Source organism: Aquila chrysaetos, chromosome Z, assembly GCF_900496995.4.
Source record: "Aquila chrysaetos chrysaetos chromosome Z, bAquChr1.4, whole genome shotgun sequence".
Taxonomy (NCBI): Eukaryota; Metazoa; Chordata; class Aves; order Accipitriformes; family Accipitridae; genus Aquila; species Aquila chrysaetos.
Genome location: NC_044030.1, coordinates 60,241,360 through 60,264,937, shown reverse-complemented (window position 1 = coordinate 60,264,937; position 23,578 = coordinate 60,241,360). Strand labels below are relative to the sequence as shown.

The following is a 23,578-nucleotide window of genomic DNA, read 5'->3' as shown; positions in this document are numbered from 1 at the left end:
GGCTCTACATCAGGTACGTTAGCCTGTAGCCAAAATTTGGAACAAGAGGAGGAGGGTGTGCTTGTTTTTCTCCTTAACTGCTTTGATTAGAGTAAGCTGTGTTTTGGGGAATGAGAATGTGTAGGTGGGAGGGCAGAAAGGTGTTTGGTGTGTGAAGACATGTGAAGAATCTGGCTGGCAGCACAGTGGAGGAAGCAAACAGCAAAGATGGAAAATGGAAACAGTTTTGCAGTTTTCACCTATTTGCCTGGGGCTGGAGCATGTGGCATACAAGGAGAGGGTGAGACATTTAGATGTGTTCAGCCTGAAGAGGAAGGAGCAGGCAAAGAGGACATCTTTTTCGTCTCTTCAGCTACCCAATGGGACACTACGGAGAAGACAGATTTTTCTTGGAGGTGCACAGTGACAGGACAAGAGGCAACGGGCACAAGTTAGGTACAAGGAAATCTTATTAGGTATAATGAAAAAATTTTCACCGCAAGGGTGGTCAAGCACAGTAACAGGTTGCCAAAAGAGGTTTTAATCTCCATCCTTGGAGATACTCAAAACTTAAGAAGGCCTTGCACAGCATGATCTGCTTAGACATGCTTTGGGCAGGGTTGGACTAGATGACTGTTAGCAGTCCCTTCCAACTGAAATTTTTCTGTTTCTATTATATTTTGCTGTTATTTAGCTAGTCAGTATTTCTGGGTCTGGCTTTGAGTCTTTATGCACACACATAGGGAGCTAATAAGCAGGATGCTGTCAGGACACAATAATGATTAACCATTAAAAATACAGATTTTCTGAAAAGGCTGGGCTGGCCCTGGTTTCATTCAGATGCACAAGTGTTCAGATTACAGTAGTGTTAGGGGAATAGTGCTGATAGTATAGTTGGATTTCTTGAACGGAGCTTTTTTGTATAGCTTGCAAATAGGTGTGTCATACAAATGTTATATTTTCTTGTATGTAAATCTGCAGCTCATCAAACTACTTCCATTATTAGTGGAAAAGTCTTACCTGGAATTTCAAAGGAACTTAATTATATTAAAGTTCAGTGGAAGTTGCACCTGAATCTCTATGAAGCTTCACTGAAAACAAGGCCAGTTTTGCAAAGAGGTTCTAGCCTAAAGGGTAGTACCTGGCATAAGAGGATATGTCTCAAGATCTCCCACAACAGTGGAAGACCTTTTTATTTTAGTGGAAGTCCTATTTAGTTATTAGACCATTATGTAAATTGGTGTAAATTGGCATAAAATGCCCAGTCAGGATGGGAGAGGTGGGGCCATAATTCAGGCCACCACTGTGTCTTTCCAGTACCTCCACTCTGTCTGGGTGGAGAGGGTCCCAAGAAGTTTGTGCAGGTGCTGTTGTTCCCTTTAGTGTTGCATATTGCAATACTGGAGCTGTAGTGCTTGCATATGGATGTTACATAAAATAGTTAACAGATGTCTGTTGCAAATGTTTTTTTCATACAGTTCCCATTTTTGCAGTAGGTTCTTTGGTAGAGACACTAGTTAATTTTTTTTTATTACTTCTTAGTACCAAAAATGAACTTCATGCAAGGTGGCTATAATGTTTTCCATCTGCTAGCCACATCAATAATAAACAACAAACTCATTTGTTCTTTAATTTCCCCATAATGGCACTGAAAAAAAAAACCCAGAAGCTTTGCTCATTTATCCACTGCTTTGTTACTGATACAGAGGCAAATGCAGTCCTTATTTTTAAGTCAATGGAGTGACTACATGGATGAATTTAAGCATATTGAACAAATTACAAAAACCAATCTCTTATTTTGTTTGCACATCCACACATGGTGTAAGGAGCAATAGAATGGAATGACAGATGCTTCTGTAGTCTTTTTTTCAGTAAGTCTTCAACCAAGCAGTGAAACTATTTTTTTACGACACTAAAACCCAATGCAACTAATATATTCATAATGGATTTTTATGATCCACTCTTGTATCCCCAATGGCTTATTTGCAGAGCTTAATGCAATTTTCCAAAAGCTGAAAAATGTAATTCAGAGCAGCTTCCTGGTCTAAAATCGCATTGATTCACTAATTCACTGTTTATAGGTTCTTGTTGCAGACAAGGCAGTTTTTTGCAGACAAGACCTTTCGTGGTAAGTAAAATATAAAGCAGCTGAAGACCCTAATTCTTTAGCTGAAATAATCAGAGAAGTGTTTAACCATGACTGCAACAGGCCTCAACTACATCTTAAAACTGAAGTGTATGCTTAAATATTCTCCCAAAGTAAAGAAGCTTTTACTACTAAACTAGTGCCAAAAACAATCGAGAAGGGCTTGTCTACCAAGAAACTGAAGAAGACAAATTACAATGCACCTAAATTAAAACATGTTTAACTCCTCAGTGCGTTCTTTTTATTAGGGGAACAGAAGCCAAGAATGTCTGTTACACATATAAAACAAACAGCAGCAAAAAATGTAATGAATATAACAAAGAAGTGACCATGAGAACACCAGACCATCCGTTTGGTTACCTACTCCAAAAATGCTCAGCCATGAGGCACAAAACATCCATGAACTACATGTTAGTGTTGCAAAAGTTTGTTCTAATGCTTGGGCCTGGTGAAATCTCCTTGGCCAAAAATGATGGTTTAACCTGTTTTAAAGACAATCATGAATTAAACTTCTCAGACTTTTTGTAAAAAAAAGCTGCTGGTGTTTGATAGCTGTGGAGTTAAAAATTGTAGTTTTCTTTAAACAAAACTAATGCTTGTGACTTTTCATCTTTAGGTGAAACTACATATAGTCCATCCTTCAGAGCCTGAATACTGCTGGCAAAAGAAAGTCCTGGGGCTCTCTTCCCCACCAAACCCAGAATTTGCATCTGATCCTGCCACCTCATTTACTCGAGCAGTCCAGTGACTTTGGTAGGATTGGTACATTACTCAAGCATGTCTTGCAACACCCTAAGATAAACATTACTTTCCTTTTTACAGCTGAAAGACCAAGTCTCAGAGAGATCAGAAGGTTTACACAGTGCCATCCAAAGTCTAGCTGCCCCCTTGTCTGCTGTCTGACCCTGCCAGCACCTGAGATTTTGATATTCAAGTTCCTCTGACGCCTGAAGGACTTCTCCCAGGACATCTAGACGCTCTTGGGTCCTGCTGCTCCACGGAACAGCTTGCACCTCAAGCCTAACCATGTTGGGATTCACAAACCTGCTGTTTCCTCACTGAGACTTTTTAAGGACCATTTCCCACATGTGCCCAGAGACACCTGCTGCATTGGCTTCCACATAAAATGCAGGTTCTCCCTGCTGGAGCAACAGATGAGGCAACACCTTTGTCTTCTTCATGGCCTGAGGCAGGAAGTTTAGTTTGGTCTCAGATCCCACATGTGACTGGCAGCTTTGCTCTAACCACCAAGTCACAGGTTCTTTGGCTTGAAGCACAAGTTAAGGTAAATAACCTAGATCTCCACTTGAAACCATGCTGCTGGCAAAAAGATCAATAAGATGGAGAGTGATGTAGGCTGAGATCAGGAGCAGGACTAGAGCCAGGTGGTTTGGGATCCTCTCTGGGAATGAGCATCCATGCTCCAAAGCCTACCTGTGCAGTTTTAATAACCGAGTCTCTAATTTCCAGCTGATTTCCCTAACATTTAGTTTTAGCCTTTGTCACAGCTGCTGCTTGATTTAAAATGTAATACAAAACAGCCTGTAGTAGGTGTCTAGGACAGTTTTTGGAGAAATGTGTGGTCTAGTATCCTCATGCAAAAGTGAGAATAGGAGCTGAGTTTTCTGCAGCCTGTAACTCATCTGAACAGTAGCTATTTGGCATTGAAAGGAAGGGCATCCTTGTCCCAGGATCTGTGTTGGAGGCACAGGAATGACCCATAGCACAGCATTGGCAGTGAACGCTCAGTGTGGCCAAGATTTTGAGATGCACTCTTTTGAATGGCATCACTTTTTCAGGCTATTTTCAGCGGATTCCTGCCCAGCACACTGCCTGTTGTGCTTTCCAGTCAGAAGCTGTCAATTCCCACAGGCATTTATTTGGGAACTAAACTGGGAACTGAGGATTTCTCTGCAGAGGTGAGTGTTTATAGCTTTGGTGCTGCGAGACTGAGTGTCCCACTCTCATTACGGATCTGGTCTTAAATTTCTTGTTTAGAATAAGGCATGAGGGTTTGATTCTGGAGAAGCAAAGCAAAGAACAAAACCCCTGAGACTCCTTCTGTTAAGTGTCCCTTTCTGGTGGAGACAGAAGTGATACCCTCCACGTGGGTGTGGGAAGTCTCCTCCACCCTAAGCAGGCACTTCTGCAGGTTGATGGTACAGGGCATCTCTTCAGGGGAGTTCGGCAGTGCGGGCCCTTCAACACGCAGTCTTGCAATTCAGGAACCCAATCAAATTGGTGGTTATTTTAATTATGAATGATGCAAATCTGGAACTTACCAGGGAAAGGCGGGCTGTCCTCTGAGCCTGTTCCCTGAGACGCTGCAAACAGCTTGAGAATAGCACCATCTCCTGGAAACGTCTCATACAGCTTTGCTTTTCTAAGTTGGCTGAATGCACTTTTTTCCTAAACTGTCATTCAAATCGATAGTTTGGTTAACATACGCCCCATAGTCAAAGAGTAGTTTGGCTAAGGTATTCCCATGCTTCAGCAATAACTGAACCACCCACACGTGTTTTTTCCAGTGTACCCCATGTAACGGTGAACCAAATGTGACGCATGCATAGGGCAGTTTTGTCGGTGTAAAACTTGAGAACACACTATATTTGCCACAGAGGCATGCCAGGGTGCCTCAGAAGGCTAACTGAAGACCTTTGGGCTAGTAACCTCCAATCCTAGCTAAACTAACTTTTACATTTTCTCTAAAGCCTTTATCTGAAAGCTGATTTTTCTCAAAGTAACGAAGAAAAGAAAAGAAAAATCAAAGTGTATTGGGTTTGCCTGGCAAGGTTTTGGTAGCAGGGGGCTGTGGGGGTGGCTTCTGTGAGAAGCTGCCAGAAGCTTCCCCTGTGTCCGACAGAGCCAATGCCAGCTGGCTCCAAGACGGACCAGCTGCTGGCCAAGGCCAAGCCCATCAGCAACAGTGGTATCGCCCCTGTGATAACATATTTAAGATGTTGGGGGGAACCAAAACAAAACAAAAACTTCAGCCACAAAAGAGAGGAGTGAGAACATGTAAGAGAAACAACTCTGCAGACACCAACGTCAGTGAAGAAGGAGGGGGAGGAGGTGCTCCAGGCGCCGGAGCAGAGATTCCCCTGCAGCCCATGGGGAAGACCATGGTGAGGCAGGTTGTCCCCCTGCAGCCCACAGAGGTCCATGGTGGAGCAGATATCCACCTGCAGCCTGTGGAAGACCCCACACCAGAGCGGGTGGATGCACACAAAGGAGGCTGTAACCCTGTGGAGAGTGAAGTTGAGCCTGGGAAGAAGGGAAGGGTTAAACTAATTTCCCCAAGATGAGTCTGTTTTGCTTGTGATGGTACTTGGTGAGTGATCTCCCTGTCCTCATCTTGACCCACAAGCCTTTCATTGTATTTTCTCTCCTCTCTCCAGTTGAGGAGGAGTGATAGAGCGGCTTGGTGGGCACCTGGTGGTGAGCCAAGGCCAAACCACCAAATTAACAGTTGCTGTCACCCTGCAGAGATCTCCCAGGATTGTCCCAGTGTTGCATATCATTCCCTTATTGCTTCCTTATATGTGCTGCTCGTATCACAGCCTAGCACAGTCCCATAGTCAATGCATTGCACTGCTGAACCACCCAATATCCATAGGCACATTTCTTCTCTTAGTGGTGTCCTATTACAGCTACAACAGGTTCGACCTAAGCTAAAACTTTAGAGTACTAATCACACCAATGGCAAAATTATCTAACAAGTTACAAGAGATTATAACTTTATGTAGTTTGGAGTCTTGGGTGAAGGTAAGCTGGAAACTATACATGTTTCCCGTTAGGAACAGATTTAGGATTTTAACAAAGTATTTATTGCCATAAATACAGCCATAATATGTGTTTATCTACACAAACTGTTGCACCAACGTTTATTATAAAGAAGAGAGAAATTGCAGTGGCTGCCTGGCTGCAGAGCAGTTGTTATATAGCAGAAAGTAACCTGGGTGGCCTCTGTGCCCTGGCACCCAGATGGCAAAATGGTCCCTTTGACTGTGCCTGCTCTGCGTGTCTTCCCATGCGGCACTTGTCATTCTCCTGCCCAAGCATTCTGCTGGCAGTGTGTCCAGGTCAGCCTTAGAGAAACCTGAAATGGGGACACTAGTCACCTCAACGTACATCAACGTATTCAGGGAGCTAACAAGTGGTGTCGTGTGTTGCCTGTTATTGGTAACCTCTTCCACCATTCTTCATTAGCAACCACTGAGACTGTCTTCTCAATTAGGGACCCAGTTAGGGACCTTTCATTGTGAGTGATGGTGCATGCAGAGAAGTACATTAGAGATTGTTAGAGGATGAGCAAGCAGAGGGGTGTGATGAGTGGTGCTGGCTGTTAAGGTCTCTGAATGCTCTTGGCTTCATGAATTCTCTTGCAGGGTATGTATGGCTGGCTGGCTTGCTCTGAGATGGGGGAGGCAGGGAGAAAAGCAGAATGAAGGTTGAAGCTACCTCTTTCTTGTATGCACTAAGCCAAGATAGTTTATCTAAGGGAACTGAGCACTTACACAGGCAAGACCTCTCCCTGGACCTCCCTCCCGTCCCAAGGCAATGGAATGGGGTGGAAGGTGATTGCTCTTCAGACTAGCGCAAGAAAAGATCACCTGGGTGACAAACGACAAACAGCCTGGCTTGTTGTCTCAAGTACTGAAAGGCAGTCCCAGAGGAAGGTACAGTGTAACACACGCTTAAGTACACTGATAAAGCTGGTGGTATAAATGGAGAACAGTGCTTTCTGCTTGATGGTTGACCCACAGCCTGTGAAGCCACAAGGCTGCCAAAGGAGGAACATGAGCTGAACAGGCCTGTACCCACAGCACCTGATGGGGATGGAAAGGACCAATCAGCAGGAGAAATGCAAAAAAGTAATTTCCTCCTTTCTGTGGCACTTTTAATTTCTCTCTCCCTCCCTACATCATTACAGTGGGTATCATCATTACATCGTTACCTGGGGCTATGGACAGCAGCAGAAGTTCAGGCTCAGGCTCTACAGGGCCAAGTAAGAACCAAAAAGAGCGCCACCTCAAACCAGATCTCCAATGACCCCAGGAAGACCAGCCTAGCGCAACGGTCAGGTTGAAGTATACTGGCATTTACTAACCTCTTGCTAGGTATCAACCCCCTTTGGGTGGACGGGTCAAATGTTTCCTTTTATTCAAAGCACAAGAGCACAGCAAAACCCTCTAGCCTATGGAAATTGTTGTCAGATATTTAGATACTTTTTGCTAAGCCTTATGTTCAGGTATTTTGAGATGTAATAGGTACTCTACATGGCACTGAGATATCTGTTTCCAGGAAAGAGCTGTTTGATGTAGATGACAACCTGTTCCCTAGATCTTCCTAATCTAGGTGGTACCTGGCTGACTTTAATGAGGTTAGTGAGGAAAATTACATTTGTTTAGTAACTTTTCTTCAGAATATTTTACAGTAACGGGAAAAACCGTGTCTGCCTCTTTTCCCCTCTGCATTGTTTTGTTCACCTACAATCCCTCTTTCACTGATGGTGCCCTAAGGGCCTGCCAGAAGAGACATGAGGTGTGAAAAATCCTCTCCAGAAAGAAGACAGTCATATGGCAACATACTGTTGTGATTATTACTGTTTTTTAAAAAGGAAAGCAATTTTCTTGAAGGATTTTCATAACCTCTTCTTGCTCTATACCATTTAGAGTAATTGGCTTCTGAAAATCATGTACAAGCAAGTGAATTGTGATATTTTTAAATACCATGGGCAGTTTGTAGGCATTCACTTCTATGCTAATCACTTCTGGCTTCTGTTACAATCAGTGGAGACAAGTGGGCAGTTCATCCTAAAGCAGAATAATATCTGGGTTTCTCAGCTGACTGTAAGAGTAGTGTATAGAAAGTAATGAATGTATAGACCTCTACACAGTAGACACTCAAGGTGAGATGAGATAATTCCACCCAAAAAGAGCACTAGGCTGTGTTTACACAATTTAATGAGACTATTTTCTGAAAGGTGGATTAACAATGGGAAGTTTGAGCTCCTTTTCATGTGCTTAAGTTTGGTATGTAAAATGACATGGTCTGAATACCCACCTAAATGACTGACTTCACATCACACCAAAAAAAGTACCTCCCTGTTCCAAAGCCTAAGTCTACATACACCACCATTCAGTAATGTTCTTTCCCTCAACATAAGGAATATCACTTCACAAATATGAGCTCTAGTAATCTGAAATACCAGTAAATTTGAGGAGGTGGGGTGTATCTTGCTTTCATGTAACATTATCACACTACAGACATTGCTGTATCCTGAAGCTCTGGGACTTGGGAGCTCAACTGAAGTCAGGAATGATCAGCAAAGTACTGAAATCAACAAAAACTATGCATAGGCATTATGTCAGATTTAGTCATAAATATCTGAAAGCCTTGGTTTAGATCCCAGTTTGTAGTGTTAAAAAAAACTTTACTATTATGTTCAATCCATAAATGTCAATTAAAATAATATTGATATACTTTAAAAGATCATGTTTGGACATGGAGTTAAGCAAGAACAGTATTTTGTGTTAATACTTTGTCCCGGTTTTGGCTGGGATAGAGTTAATATTCTTCTCGGTAGCTGGTACAGTGTATTTTGGATTTAGTGTAAGAATAATGTTGATAACACACTGATGTTTTTAATAGTTGCTAAGTAGCACTTATCCTAAGTTACGGATTTTTCAGTTTTCCATGCTCTGCCAGCAAGCAGGTGTACAAGCTGGGAGGGAGCATGGCAAGGACAGCTGACCCAAACTAGCAAAAGGGATATTCCATACCATAGAATGTCATGCTCAGTATATAAACTGCAGGGAGTTGGCCGGGAGGGGTGGATTGCTGCTCCGGCATCAGTCAGTGGGTGGTGAGCAATTGCACTGTGCATCACTTATGTTTTCTTGTTGGTTTTATTTCTCTCTCTTTTTTTTTTTAATAGTCATCATCATCATCATAATAGTGTAATTATAATTTTATTACTGTTATTGTTATATTGTATTTTACTTTAGTTATTAAACAGTTCTTACCTCAGTCCACGAGTTTTACTTCTTTTTTTCGATTTTCCTCCCCATCCCACTGGGAGCAGGGAGGAGTGAGCGAGCAGCTGTGTGGTGCTTAGTTGCTGGCTGGGGTTAAACCATGGCACACTTACCTTTCATTTTTTGAATTTGAGGATTACTTTTGGTCAACATTGAACTTTCCAAGTTAAATTTAAGCATATCTCAGAGCTTATCAGTTATCAGGTGGTAGAGATCTGTTTTGTTAAACACTTTATTTTAGTTAAGAAAATGATGATTAACTTCTTGAATCAGTGTCTCTAGACAGCCCACTGTGAATTTCAGATGAACTCTAGATGCAGTATTAAATGGTAAACTAAAATTTTTAACTCCTGTGTTTTACACCTGCATTAATTTTTAAATCTGTACACTATCTCACAAACCTAAAATGTCCTTGGAAAAACCTAAAATCTAAAAGCAGAAGCACAGTTCAACTTTTTTTGGCAATCTTTAGAAAAGCTTTTTAGATGTATCCAGATCTTCCCTGGAAAAAAGATGACTGGTTTTCTTCTTACTGGTCCACTCTGATACCAGTTTGGATGGCTGAATTCTACCTAAATTCTGCCCTACAATTCCAGCCAGATAGGACATTAGAAACTTCTTGTCCTAAACTGCTGCCTGTGTTCATGGTGTCCGGATCCTCCAGCTCCAGCAGAAGCAGGAGGATATTGCGCATCCCACTGTGTATCGGTCCCCATTCAACAGAAACACAATATCAAAGCGGCCTGCTCCTCATTCATTATAGTACACAAGGCATGTTTTAAGAGGAGAAATTTTTGCTGGGACTAATGAGCAGAGTCTTAATTGCAATGGAACTAGGACAACAACATTTCAATTGCAGCAAAACTGATTGAGGTAAAATGAGGCTATTCTCCTCAGGTCATCCTGAGCCTTTTGAAATGATCAGATGTGTGGATGCCAGTACTTCATAACTGTACCGTGGGGTTGTTTGCGCAGTTCAATCTATTGCAATTCTTTTTGATTTCAAGTATAGCCTAACAAGCATATACAAATGCAAAATTTCTAGTAATTTGTTTACCCTTTCTGGAACTGCCAGAGCCTCTCAGAGATATAAGTGATGAAGAATTATTTTTCCCCATTAAAAATTCCATACTTGGGATTCTTTTTCTTCTGAATTAGAATAAGGAGCTGTCATGGTTTAACCCCAGCCAGCAACTAAGCACCACGCAGTCGCTCACTCACTCCCCCCCCGGCCCAGTGGGATGTGGGAGAAAAAGCAGGAAAAGAAGTAAAACTCTATCCTAGTCAAAGCATTTTCAGACTGAGGTAAGATTTTATTATTATAAACAAATTAAAAACTCTGGTTGCAATGAGATGAAAACAATGTCCATACAATGTCAAAACCTTGTAACAGAGAGGACACATCTGGTAGTCCAACAGAGGTGAAGCCATCACAGCTCCACACTCCCAGGTCCAACCAGGAGTGAGGCTGAGCATGTAGTCCCAATAGGCACACACAGAGACACACGTATACAAAACACATATACGTATATGTATATTTATACATATAGCTGGCCACACTGATGAACACGGACAGAAAACGCACCACTCACACAAACACAAGCCACACCAATGGCCTCATCTTGTTCCCTTTTCTGGCTCATCAGGATGAAGGTCTGTTGGTGGGAAACATTTCTATACATATAAAAAAAATACAGGTTGCTTCAGTAACTGACTGAGACCCTCACTAACTGGTCCTGGATCCTCAGTTTCCACAGTTGCTAGCACCAGTGCACACAAGCTCCCAGTGCCTGCAGCCCCACTCACAGACATAAGCACCGTACGGATCCCCCAGTAAGTGTCACCTGGATCCTCTTGTCTCCAGTTGCCTCACACAGACACACACACATACAGATGCAAACAGGTCTCTCAGTTGACCCCAGCCCCCACAGTCTGGTCTGGACCCCAGATCCCTCTAGTAGCCAGCCCCTTCTGTGGGCTCACTCAGAGACCCATGCAGCCCCAGCTCCCACGCCACCCCTGCTTGCCACCTAGTCCAGCGTGATCTTTGCTAGTGCTCACGTACTTGCTCACACACCTGCACTCATGCCAGTCACTGGCACCATGGATGGATGGGCCCCTGTGACATGTGGTCCCTGCTCCAGTTGCTGGCACTCAGACACCCATGCCCACACGTGCATGCAGAGTAGAGAGTCCCTCACCCAGGAAATTGCTTAGAAATGGATTTTAGTGAGAAGACAGGACAGACTGTGGTGACCAGGCCCAGGGCACAGGCAGATGTGTGCTGAGCAGCAACATGTTTACATGTCACCACCCTTTTTACCCCCTCAACCCTCTATTTCCCACACTTGTTCCTCCCCAAACCACCTTGATCCCTTGCTTTCCCCACCTTTGGTTTCTCCCCTGAACATCCTTCAATAAGTCTTAAAACATCCCCAAATGCTCTTCCCTGTATCCCTGTTGTGGGTTAACACCGGGAGGCAGCTGAGCCCCACACAGCTGTTTGCTTGCTGCTCCCCCCCCCCCCCCCCCCCCCTTGGTGGGATGGGGTAGAGAATTGGAAGGGTAAAAGTGAAAAACCTCGTGGGCTGAGATAAGACAGGTTATTAGGTAAAGCTTCCCATCAGCAGGCAGGTGTTCAGCCATCTCCAGAAAAGCAGGGCTCCATCACCTGTAATAGTTACTTGGGAAGACAAACACCATCACTCCAAACGTCCCCCACTTCCTTCTTCTTCCAGCCCAGCTGTGTATGTTGAGCACGACATCATATGGTATGGAATATCCTTGTGGTCAGTTGGGGTCAGCTGTCCTGGCTGTGTCCCCTCCCAACTTCTTGTGCCCCCCCCCAGCCTGCTCGCTGGTGGAGTGGTGTGAGAAGCAGAAAAGGCCTTGACTCTGTGTAAGAGTTGTGTACACTGCTCAGCAGCAACTAAAACATCCCTGTATTATCAACACTGTTCCCAGCACAAATCCAAAACATAGCCCCATACTAGCTACTATGAAGAAATTCAACTTTGTCCCAATCAAAACCAGTACAATCCTGTAAGATGTGTAGCCCTAGGCAGTAACCCCTCTCAGCCTGAAAAGTGCCCTGGAGAACCTGTACGTTGACTCATGGTGATGGGTATCATCCCCAGCCCACGGGGCTGATGGCCCTCTTGGGACAGCTCTGGGAGGAGACAGGGCAGGGGTTCCCTTTCTCTGATGGGGTTTCTCTGACTCTCCCTGTGTGTGGGTGGAGATGTGCTTTTTATCACATAACCTAACAATACATATAGTAAATATCAATCAAATAAAAGCTCTAGGAAAATAAAACTTTTTTTTTACTTTATCATGATACTGTGGAGGGAAAAAACCCTGTGGATTCTGTCAAAAAAACCTGTTAAAACCATCAAAGTATTACCATTAAATATTTCAGTTTCAACAAATATGCACTTACCAGTTACAAAAAGTTATGTGTGGATTTTTGTCAGCCAGCTCTACGGAGCAGCAACTTCTTCTTGCTTCGGATTCTGTTTGGAATTTATCTGAGTAATATCTTTCACTGAAGTATTTTGCCTGTTTTGTAACTGACAGGATGAATTAAAGTCAAATTGACAAATATGCAAAAAATAACATTTCTCAGCAAAAATACAAACTTGCTGAAGAACCATTACTTTTCTATCCAGACAATTTAACTTTTTTTTTGTACAAAGAGTATAACATAAAGAATTAAACCAAATATAGTTCCTGGTCCTGCAGGAACGTACACAAGTACTTAATAACTTAATATTATTCACTCTGAACAAGTAGAATGCTAAACACAGCTAATAAATCTCTACTTGCTCCTAGTAATCAAGAAAGAAGTTCATTTGTTTGGCTTCCCATGAATATTGACTACAGAAGAAATATCCCTAAAGATCATCCTTGTTTTAAGGAGAAAAACTTAATTCCTTTGTCTGTAGATAAACTGAGGTTTAGAGTTCCTGATCACAAATGCTCCAAAGCAGAACAGTTGCTTGCAGATCACTACTCTCAGAAAAGTCCTTCTTTGCAGGTGGTGAGATCTGCCTTTTCCCAGCTGACGAGGTTCTATTCAAAGCTTCCTTAATGTCAAAGGATGTGTGTAATTTGAAGAGAATGGAACATGAAGATCAAATTGAGACCGGAATTCAAGTTGTCGCCTTCAAGACTGGATCGCTGAGCCCACAGCCCCTTCCTACCTATGAAGACATTACTGCTTCTCAGGAAAGTCCTCAGGGCATCCCAGGCTGAAGTATCCCTCCATCATTGTGCTTCAGACATTTCCAGACCCACTAAGCTGACTTAGCATATGGCTTGCAAAGGTGTCACAAGTAATGTTGTGCCAAAAGCAGTTGCTCTGCAGCATAGGAGAAAGCTCTTAAAAACTGGTGAATGGTTCTTGCAAGCAGAAGATGTAGTAGCAACAGAATGATCAGTGGACTTCAGCAAAAGCAAACGTCAGCAAACTTAGGAAATGGCAGAGAGGAGCTCTTTGGAAGCAATAGTAAGAGGAACAGGCACTGCATTTGGAAAGGAGAAGTCAAATGCACACCTATAACATAGGGACTACTAGGGCAGGTAGCAGTCTTTAGAAAAGGACCCGAGTGTTATAGTACATCGCAAGCTGAATATAAGTCAGGAATGGTACATTGCTGACAGGGAAGCAATTCTTTTCACGGAACCATGAGGTAATTCAGGTGGGACCTCAGGAGGTCTCTAGTCCAACCTCCTGCTTTAAGCAAGGTCACCTAGGAGGTCAGACCCAGTTGCTCTAGGCCTTACCCAGTCATACCATGAAAACCTCCATGCATGGAGACTGCACGGCCTCTCTGGTTAACCTGTTCCAAAGCTTGACTGTCTTCACCATTAAAAAAGTCTCTCCTGATATCCTGTCAGAATCTCTCATTTCAATTTCCAAGATGCATTAACAGAAGTAATGATTAATATGGTAATTATTTTGGTCTACTTGTGCTGGTAGAGTCTCAGTTTTACAGTACGTAGTTTTTACAATTTTTTCAGTTTGGTGTACTGCATTTAAAAGTATACTGACGAGTTGCAGTGTTGAGAGAAGAACCATAAAGGGTGAAAAGAGGATGAGAAACATGATCTTTGAGGCAAGCATGAAAGGATGGGGTGCTTAGTGAAGAAAAGAAAAAACAATGTACAGCACTGCATATAAAAATGTTCTCTCGGGCTCTAAGGGGACTGTGATCAATCATGCTCATGGACACAAAGACAAGGGACAAAAAAACATTTGACTTACATTGATGTGAAGTCTGGTTAGACATCAAAGGAATTTTTTTAAAAACAAGGTCGATTTTGTGGATTCTTCTTCACTAGAGGATAAAAAAGCAACATTAGACAAGTATCTGCCAGAGTCGTGCATAGGCTCAGTCCTCTCTCAGTATAAAGGGATGGACTGGGGGTCCTTGTAGACCCATTTATATCAGGTTTGTGTGGCAAGGTTTTGGGGGCAGGGGGGTACAGGGGTGGCTTCTGTGAGAAGCTCCAAGAAGCTTCCCCTATGTCCAACAGAGCCAATGCCAGCTGGCTCCAAAACAGACCCATCGCTGGCCAAGGCTGAGCCCATCAGCGACAGTGGTATCACCTCTGTGATAACATATTTAAGATAGGGGGAAAAAAAAACTCTGAAAACTTCAGCCACAGAAGAGAGGAGTGAGAACATGTAAGAGAAACAGCCCTGCAGTGTCGTGGTTTAACCCCAGCCAGCAACTAAGCACCACGCAGCCGCTTACTCACTCCCCCCCACCCAGTGGGATGGGGGAGAAAATCCAGAAAATCGTGGGTTGAGATAAGAACGGTTTAATAGAACAGAAAGGAAGAAACTAATAATGATAATGATAACACTAATAAAATGACAACAGTAATAATAAAAGGATTGGAATATACAAATGATGCGCAGGGCAATTTCTCACCACCCGGCGACCAACACCCCACTAGTCCCCGAGCGGCAACTATCCCGCCCCCACTTCCCAGTTCCTATACTAGATGGGACATCACATGGTATGGAATACCCTGTTGGCCAGTTTGGGTCAGGTGCCCTGGCTGTGTCCTGTGCCAACTTCTTGTGCCTCTCCAGCTTTCTTGCTGGCTGGGGATGAGAAGCTGAAAAATCCTTGACTTTAGTCTAAACCTACTTAGCAACAACTGAAAACATCAGCATTATCAACATTCTTCACATACTGAACTCAAAACATAGCACTGTACCAGCTACTAGGAAGACAGTTAACTCTATCCCAGCTGAAACCAGGACATGCAGACACCCAGGTCAGTGAAGAAGGAGGGGGAGGAGGTGCTCCAGGCGCCGGAGCAGAGATTCCCCTGCAGCCTGTGGGGAAGACCACGGTGAGGGAGGCTGTCCCCCTGCAGCCCAGGGAGGTCCACGGTGGAGCAGATATCCACCTGCAGCCTGTGGAGGACCCCATGCCGGAGCAGTTGGGTGCCTGAAGGAGGCTGTGACCCTGTGGGAAGCCCGCGCTGGAGCAGGCTCCTGGCAGGACCTGTGGATCTGTGGAGAGAGGAGGCCACGCTGGAGCAGGTCTTCTGGCAGGACTTGTGAGCCCGTGGGGGACTCATGCTGGAGCAGTCTGTGCCTGAAGGACTGCACCCCATGGAAAGGACCCAGGCCGGAGCAGTGTGTGATGGAGATCCTGAATATAGATTTGTTCAAGATTTACGAGCAGTGAATGAGCATGCAATTGCTCCACTCCCAGATCCTAGTCTGATTTTAACCCAGATTCCAGTCTGGGCGCAGTATTTCACAGTACTTGACCTTACCGGAGCACTCTTTAGTATTCCAATTGTTGAAGAAAGCCAACTAATTTTTGCCTTTACTTGGCAAGGGAAACAACTTACTTGGACCAGGCTGCCACAAGGTTTTACCAGTTCACAAACGATTTTTTCTCAGATTCTGAAGAATGATTTACAAGATCTAGTCTTTCCAAGCAAATCGATTCTGGTGCAATATGTTGATGATTTATTATTGGCAAGTAAAACTGAGAATGATTGTATTCAAGATACTATCTGTGTATCCCACTTGTTAAAAAAGGACACTGTACATCTCCATCTAAATTGCAGTTTTGCAAGCAGCAAGTAAAATATTTAGGATTTATATTAAAGCCCAGAAGGCGAGAAGTAGACCCTGAAAGAGTCCAAGCAATTCAAGAAATACCTAGACCAGTGACAAAAAAAGTTGAGAGGATTTTTAGGACAGGTAGGATTTTGCCATCCTTGGATCCCGGGATTCAGTGAAATAGCTAAACCTCTGCATGAAGCAACTCAAAATGAGGAAATGGAACCAATTGCTTGGGGCACTGAGGGGGAGAAAGCCTTTCGTACCTTAAAGGCTGCACTCTTATCCGCCCCAGCGTTAGGCCTTCCTGATTAGTCAAAATCTTTTAAATTATACTGTGATGAAGCAAAAGGGGTTGCAAAGGGAGTGTTAGTACAAACTTTAGAACCACATGAGAGGCCTGTTGCCTATTTTTCTTCTACATTGGACCCAGTGACTACAGGAACTCCTTTTTGCATCAGAGCAATAGCAGCTGCAGCTAAAACGGTTGAGAAAACCAGAACAATCATTTTAGGTCATCCACTAACTGTTTGTGTACCCCATGAGGTAGAAATTTTGTTAAAGCAATATGCGAAGAAAGCTTTGTCTCCACAATGACCACATAGATATGAAATAATTCTTTTATTGGCTGTTAATTTGAAACTGGAAAGGTGCAGTGCTTTAAACCCTGCAACTTTAACACCTTTACCCTCTGATGGAGAAAAAGATAACCACAATTGTGTTTACCTCAAGTGAAAACAGCAAGCCACAAGACGACCTGAGAGATCAACCTTTAAATAACCCTGATTTGAACCTCTTCATGGACAGCTCATCTTACTATGAAGAAGGTCGAAGATGTACAGGTTTTGCAGTCACCACAGAAACACAGGTACTGTTGGCTGGATCTTTGCCTGCACCTTTGGGTGCACAAGGAGCAGAAATAGCTGCTCTCACTGAAGCTGCTAAATATGCAGTTGGAGTAAGAGTTAACATTTATACAGACTCTAAATATGCCTTTGGTGTATGTCATGCTATGGGGACTTTATGGAAGGAAAGGGGTTTTCTGACTTCAGCGGGAAAAACTGTTGCCACGGACGACAGACCAAAGACCTCTTAGAAGTGATCCAGTTGCCTTCTCAAATATCTGTGATCTATATAAAGGCACACACTCAGAGACAAGACAGATTGCAAGGGGAAATTCTCTAGCCAGCCAAGCCGCTAGAGCAGCGGCACGACAGGTCGTGTCTGTTATGTCACTGTTACAACATGAAATAACATTTGAGCTCCCAGACGTGAATAAGCTGTATGAAGACCTCCCTGAAGAAGAAAAACAACAATGGACTCAGCTGGGAGCCCAGCTGCAAGAAGGGCAGTAGATTCTGAATAACAAACCTCTCCTTCCAAAAAGGTATTTATTACCGATAACGTGGTGGCACCATGAGAGGTCCCATGGGGAATGGAGAGTCTAGTGCTCTGAATCCGGAGACTCCAGGCAGCCCCGGGAATTTATGCAGCAACAAAAAGAATTTGTGAAGGATGTAAGCTTTGCAGACAATATGCTTTAGTGCAAATTAAACCTCCTGGTGGGAAAAGACCTCCAGCAGCCTTTCCTTTTCAAAAACTCCAAATTGATTATGCAGATATGCCAAAAACAATGGGGTACTCTTACATGTTAGTGATCGTTGATCAGCTATCAGGATGGGTGGAAGCTTTCCTGACCAGGAAAAATCATTCTAAGGCAGTAGTAAAAGCCTTATTGAAAGAAATCATTCCAAGGTATGGGGTTCCTGAAGCAATTGATTCAGATCAAGGGAGCCATTTCACAGCTGCTACCCTGATACAGATTTATAATTCTTCGGGGATTTTTAACAAATTTCATACTCCACATCACCCCGAATCATCTGGTCAGGTAGAACGAATGAATAGGACATTAAAGGAGAAGTGAGTAAAAGTTTGTAAACAGACTGGTTTGAAATGGCCTGAGGCCCTAAATTTAGTTTTGTGGGATATTAGGAATACTCCAAGGCAACCAATTGGGGTGTCTCCAGCTGAGATCCTTTTTGGGAGAATACTTGCTGTTCCAGTATATATGTGCCAGCAAAGACTAGCCTCTTGGATGGAGATAAACAGGTAACACAATACCTCTTGTATCTGCAAAACTCTTTTTTCCAAATGTGTAACCATGCTTATTGGTATCAGGGAATAAACCCTGAAATCCAAGTTCACGATATACAGCCAGGGGACAAAGTTTATATAAAGAATTTCAACAGAAAGAACAGATTTGAACCAAAATGGGAAGGACCTTATACTGTTCTATTAACTTCTTTTTATGCCATCAAGGTATCTGGGAAAGAAACTTGGATCCATCATTCACATGCCCGCAAAGAATCTGAAGAGTAATGGACAATTGTAAAGTATTATTCCTTTTTGTACTTGTTTGTATTTTACCCTGGAGTAACACCTTGTAGACAAAATTTGCATTGCGATATCGAGAGGCCTGTACCAATAGAACTGTTATTATATATAGTGATCGCTCTTCTCAACTTTTGGGCCAAATTACAGGCCTACAGGCAAAGCCTGGACAGGTCATTTTTTCGGCTAGTTACCCAATGACCAGACAGAGAGACCCTATTTATCTGCTTTTTAATTCTCTCGAATTCTGTGCCAATGTTAGCAGTAGACTTGATGATCTGTGGGATACTTGGTCCAATGGTCATGGCTTTTCTAAACAGCGGTGGAGATATGGCATTCCAAGAACTTACCCTGTATGGCATATTCACCTTCCAGAACCAACATGGGGAATTGGGACATGGTGTTTTGACCATCAAATGTGGGAAATTTATGGTAAATGAGACTGGTGCTGTCATCGATTCTATCTATCGAGCAATTGTTTTACTTTCAAACTTAGGATTGTAATAATCAAATGGGGACCTAATCTTGAGTGGAATTTTTGGCACCGTCATATGGATTATCCTCATTCATATTATAATAAGACACCTCTGAATGTGTTAAAACAATTTGTACGGAAACTTAGGGATGTTCACCAAGTAGAAAATGCCTGGACCAACAATATGCATGTGTCATTGATGAAATCTTTAATAATAATCTAAATTTAAGTGAATGTTAGATTTGTGTCGCTTTACCAAAGACAGTGAATCAAGGATTTCAATTAGTAGGAATACCGATTCCTAAAAGTACAAATTGGAAAAAATACTGGTTTAATACTACTTTTTCTGAATCTTATGAAGAACAAATTTGGGAAATTAAACTATCAAACTCAGGAGACTATTCACAAGTCCACTGTGTACAAAGATATTATCCCCCAAGCATTATCAACAGAAGTATCATATATCTTGGACCTAAGACATAGGAGTAAGTGATTAACTTTAGAGCAAGATAAATTAATAGAATAGCCTGAGTGATTTTCAGAAATTCAAAGGTGATCTTTGATGTGTAAGAAGATAGTGATTGTGGTGACCAGGGAGACCTTCTGCCTACGACCACTAACTTCAGAAGAACCGGGACACGAGAATTGATGAGATAAGATGATGAATGATAACGACACAGGAACCGAGATCAACTGGAAAATTACAAAGACTTTGGATTGGGGTAATAAGTGGTAAAAAGGTATATAAGACTGAGAAATTTTTGGAAGGTTGCCATTCACTGCGGCGGTGGCCCAACTCTGAGTTGTTAATAAAGCAAACCTAGAGAAACCCATGTTTGAAAATGCTTTAACACTCACATTGGAGAAGTTTGTGGAGGAGGACTGTCTCCTGTGGGAGGGACCCCACGCTGGAGCAGGGGAAGAGTGTGAGGAGGAAGAAGTAGCAGAGACAATGCATGGTGGACTGACCACAACCCCCATTCCCCATCCCCTTCTGCCACTCAGGGGGAGGAGGTAGAAAAAACTGCGAGTAAAGTTGAGCCCGGAAAGAAGGGAGGGGTGGGGAGAAGGTGGTTTTAGATTTGTTCTTACTTCTCATTATCCTACTTTAATTCGATTGGCAATAAAGTAAATTAACTTCCCCTGAGTCAAGTCTGTTTTGCCTGTGATGGTAACCGGTGAGCGATCTCCTTGTTCTTATCTCGACCCATTAGCCTTTCGTCATATTTTCTCTCTCCTGTCCCATTGAGGAAGGTAGTGATAGAGCAGCTTGGTGGCAATGTGGCTGCCAGCCAAGGTCAACCCACCACAGTGGAACACACAGACTTTTGCTAATAAGTCACATGTATGGACCAAATATCTCATTGATAGAGATGACAAGATGACATCACTTTTACTGGACCAAACACAGCTCTGCAAAGGATGCCAAGGCTGTGTTTGTCCATGCTGCGGAGCGTGGTGGGAGAGGCTAAAGAGAAAGCTGGAGGATAGATGTACCTGACATAGCTGCTTGATGTGCTCCAAAAGAACCTGTCAGGAAAAGGAACTGCAAGATGCACGTTTCTTTCTTTGCACCTTTCTTTCTTTACACCTAATCTAATAACACCCCCACTTTTAACGATTGCCCTTTTCTAGGAGTGAAAGGAAAGAAATACAGTGAGACAGTCAGTGGCTGTGATTTTGTGTGTTTTGTATGCTTGGTTTGTTATGCTTTGGTTTGTTATGTAAATCTTGCAAAAAGCAGGTTGTGTCTTTTTCTAGATGGGTTAGGCACTCCTGAATCATTAGCGATAACTGACTAATTCCTTCTTGGCTGCCAAATCTTGCTGGCCCTGCCCGTCCACTTCAACAGGTGTGTAGCCACCAGAACTCCCCCAGCAATGTCTGCCACCAGTTCTTTACTTGTCAAACCCATGTCTCCCACCGGTAAACCCCAGTATTTTGCCTGTTAAATTCTTGATATTCTGAGTGATAAGTCCCAGGATGACTAGCTGTAACAGCTGCTAATGAGTATATTACAATGAAATTTTTTACGATGAGGGTGGTGAGACACTGGGACAGGCTGCCCAGAGAAGTTGCGGATGCCCCATATTCGGAAGTGTTCAAGGTCAAGTTAGACAGGGCTTTGAGCAACCTGATCTACTGAGACATGTTTCTGCTCCTGGCAGGGGGGTTGAACTAGATGATCTTTGAAGGTCCCTTCCAACCCAAACCATTCTGTGATTCTGTGTTTCTAAGTACATCATATGTCACTGGAACTTATGTTTGGAGTACAAGTCACAGAAGCTGTTCCGAATGCATGGTCAGACACACACCTTGTAGCTGCATAGCATGCTTGTATTTAGTGTGCTACATAGGGTGCTTGTAATTTAGCATACAATCCTCATGAATATGACACCATTAGAACGTGTTACCTTTCCTTTTACTCCTTCCTTATTGGAAAAACTTTTAATCTGGAAGTTTAGGCAGGCTGTAGGCATGTCCCTTACTGGAGATTTAAGAAAAATCAGCTTAGACAAACCTCTCCCAGTCTTGGTCTAGCCTCATTGCAAGATGGGCCAGACAATTTGTTGAGGTTCCTTCCAATCTGACATTTCTTGGAGAGTATCAATTGCTCTAAGATACCAGAGACAGAAGATATGAAAATACAGGGTAAGATGCTAGACCTTCTACTTTTACATTCTCTCTTTAATGCAAAGGTTTTACAAAAGTATTTAGTTGTGGGAGGATCTCCTTTTCCTGTACACTACCACAGCTGTGATGAGGTATGGTCTTTACTGTAAAAATTATCATGGCAACCCAAAATGCCAAAGGAGACCTAAAGGCCCCTTGTGGCAGGTGGGAATGTGTGTGTGTGTGTATAATCTATTGTACATATATTCAGGGGATCATCCTAGTTCTTTTCCTAAAAGACTTTATGACCAGGATTTTAATAGCACATCCATATCCTAAGCAACTAAGAAGGGAAATATTTTTCTTAAATTACATTGTATATATTAAAGTCTCCTTATCTCCTTTACAATACCTAGTAAATAACCATGACAAAATATGGATGAAAAATTATTCATAGAAAAAGGCCCAAAGGTTCTTGGTCCTTCCATGAAACTGTCAGCAAAAATGAAGGTAGAAACCCACAACCGGTTTCTAGGTTACTTCCTTCACTTGTCATGAAAGCAAAAAATACAGGAGGTGGAGTTACTAATTTTAAGAATTTCCTGACAGTTTTAAATTCTCATCTTACTCCATTAACATGTCTGGTTTTCTACTACCACATATTGCAGAACAATTTTCACTATATAACACTGCGTAAAAGAAATCTTGTTTTTCTTTGAAATGCGAGTGAAAAATATAATCATTATTACTCTAATTAGGAGAAAAAAATTAAGGGAGCATAAACCTTGGTCCTACTACATAGAGCTGTATGAGTTGATCTTTTGAGCTCACAAGGCTTCTTGATGGAGTAAGTGTGTTTTCGTATGACCTAAATGATATTCCCATATTAATCCTTTTTTCCGTAGCCAAGAGACCTTTGTCAAAGCTTGGTCATAAATGGATTTTTAAGGTAATCAGTGAATTTAAAAAGTTCTGTTCATGCCGTCTCCCAAAACCCCTCTCGTAATCCGATAGTTTCAGCAAAGTTACATTATTTTGGACATGCACTTAAACATTATTAATGCACTGAATCCCTGCTCCTCTGGCCCCTGGAGTGACAAACTTATCTTTGGTGGATAGCACCGAGAAGTCCATGGGATGACCGCTGTCCCCCACATTCGGCAGTGACGCCATTTTGTGCCCAGCCTCCTCTGTTCCAGTGATGTCGCTACAGCTGTGCGCCTAGTACTTCCCCAGCTCAGAGCAAAGGATCGTATGTTGCTTAGTCTGAGTCAAGGGCGAGTGCCGTTCTCTCGTAAGAACCCTTGTTTGATTTTGTTGCTCTTCAGCTCCCTGGCACACAGGTCGTCTTGGGGGAGGACGCTCCGGTGCCGTGGCCCACTGGTGGTCAGTGCTGGCGAACAGGGCTGGCCGTTTTCCTTTGGAAAACACGGTCCTGCCAGTAATTCAGTTCAGTCGGGCCTCCAGTTTGGTGAAGAGGAGCAGCGGCGAGGCCTTGGGCTGGCCCGTGGTGTGGGTGTCTGTCAGAGAGGGGGAGGCAGCCCTTGATGGCCAGGGCCGTGAGGCCACCTTTCTTGCAGAGGGGATTACTTCACGCCTAGCCTCATGGCCTGCTGCCCAGCTCCAGCAGACTATGCGTGGCCTTGCTCCTTCCTCCCCGCGGGTGCCATTGATCTCCAAGGCAGCCCCGGGCTCCCCCTGTGTGCCAGGGCCACAGGGCAGGTACGGCCACCCCCACGATGGCGAGCGACGGCGACGGTACCACCGCAGCCGCCGAGGCTGACCACGGAACGGGTAGCGGGGCTGCCGCCACGGTGAGCGATGGCTCAGGTACCACA

The 23,578-nt window shown here is 43.3% G+C and overlaps 1 long non-coding RNA gene across 3 annotated transcripts; it reads right to left on the bottom strand.

Annotated features, from left to right (window-relative positions):
• Window positions 1–251: 251 nt before the first annotated feature.
• LOC115336711 lies at window positions 252–23,564 on the bottom strand. 3 transcript variants are annotated; one of them, XR_003921874.2, is made up of 4 exons: window positions 21,649–23,564; window positions 14,432–14,504; window positions 12,605–13,525; window positions 5,484–6,224 (listed from the first exon to the last, which is right to left on the bottom strand). It is a non-coding gene; the product is annotated as an uncharacterized LOC115336711 (long non-coding RNA). The 3 variants fall into 3 exon arrangements; XR_003921873.2 differs by lacking the exons at window positions 5,484–6,224; window positions 21,649–23,564 and adding an exon at window positions 252–367 and having other exon boundaries at window positions 14,432–14,709; XR_003921872.2 differs by lacking the exon at window positions 21,649–23,564 and having other exon boundaries at window positions 14,432–14,709.
• Window positions 23,565–23,578: the final 14 nt, after the last annotated feature.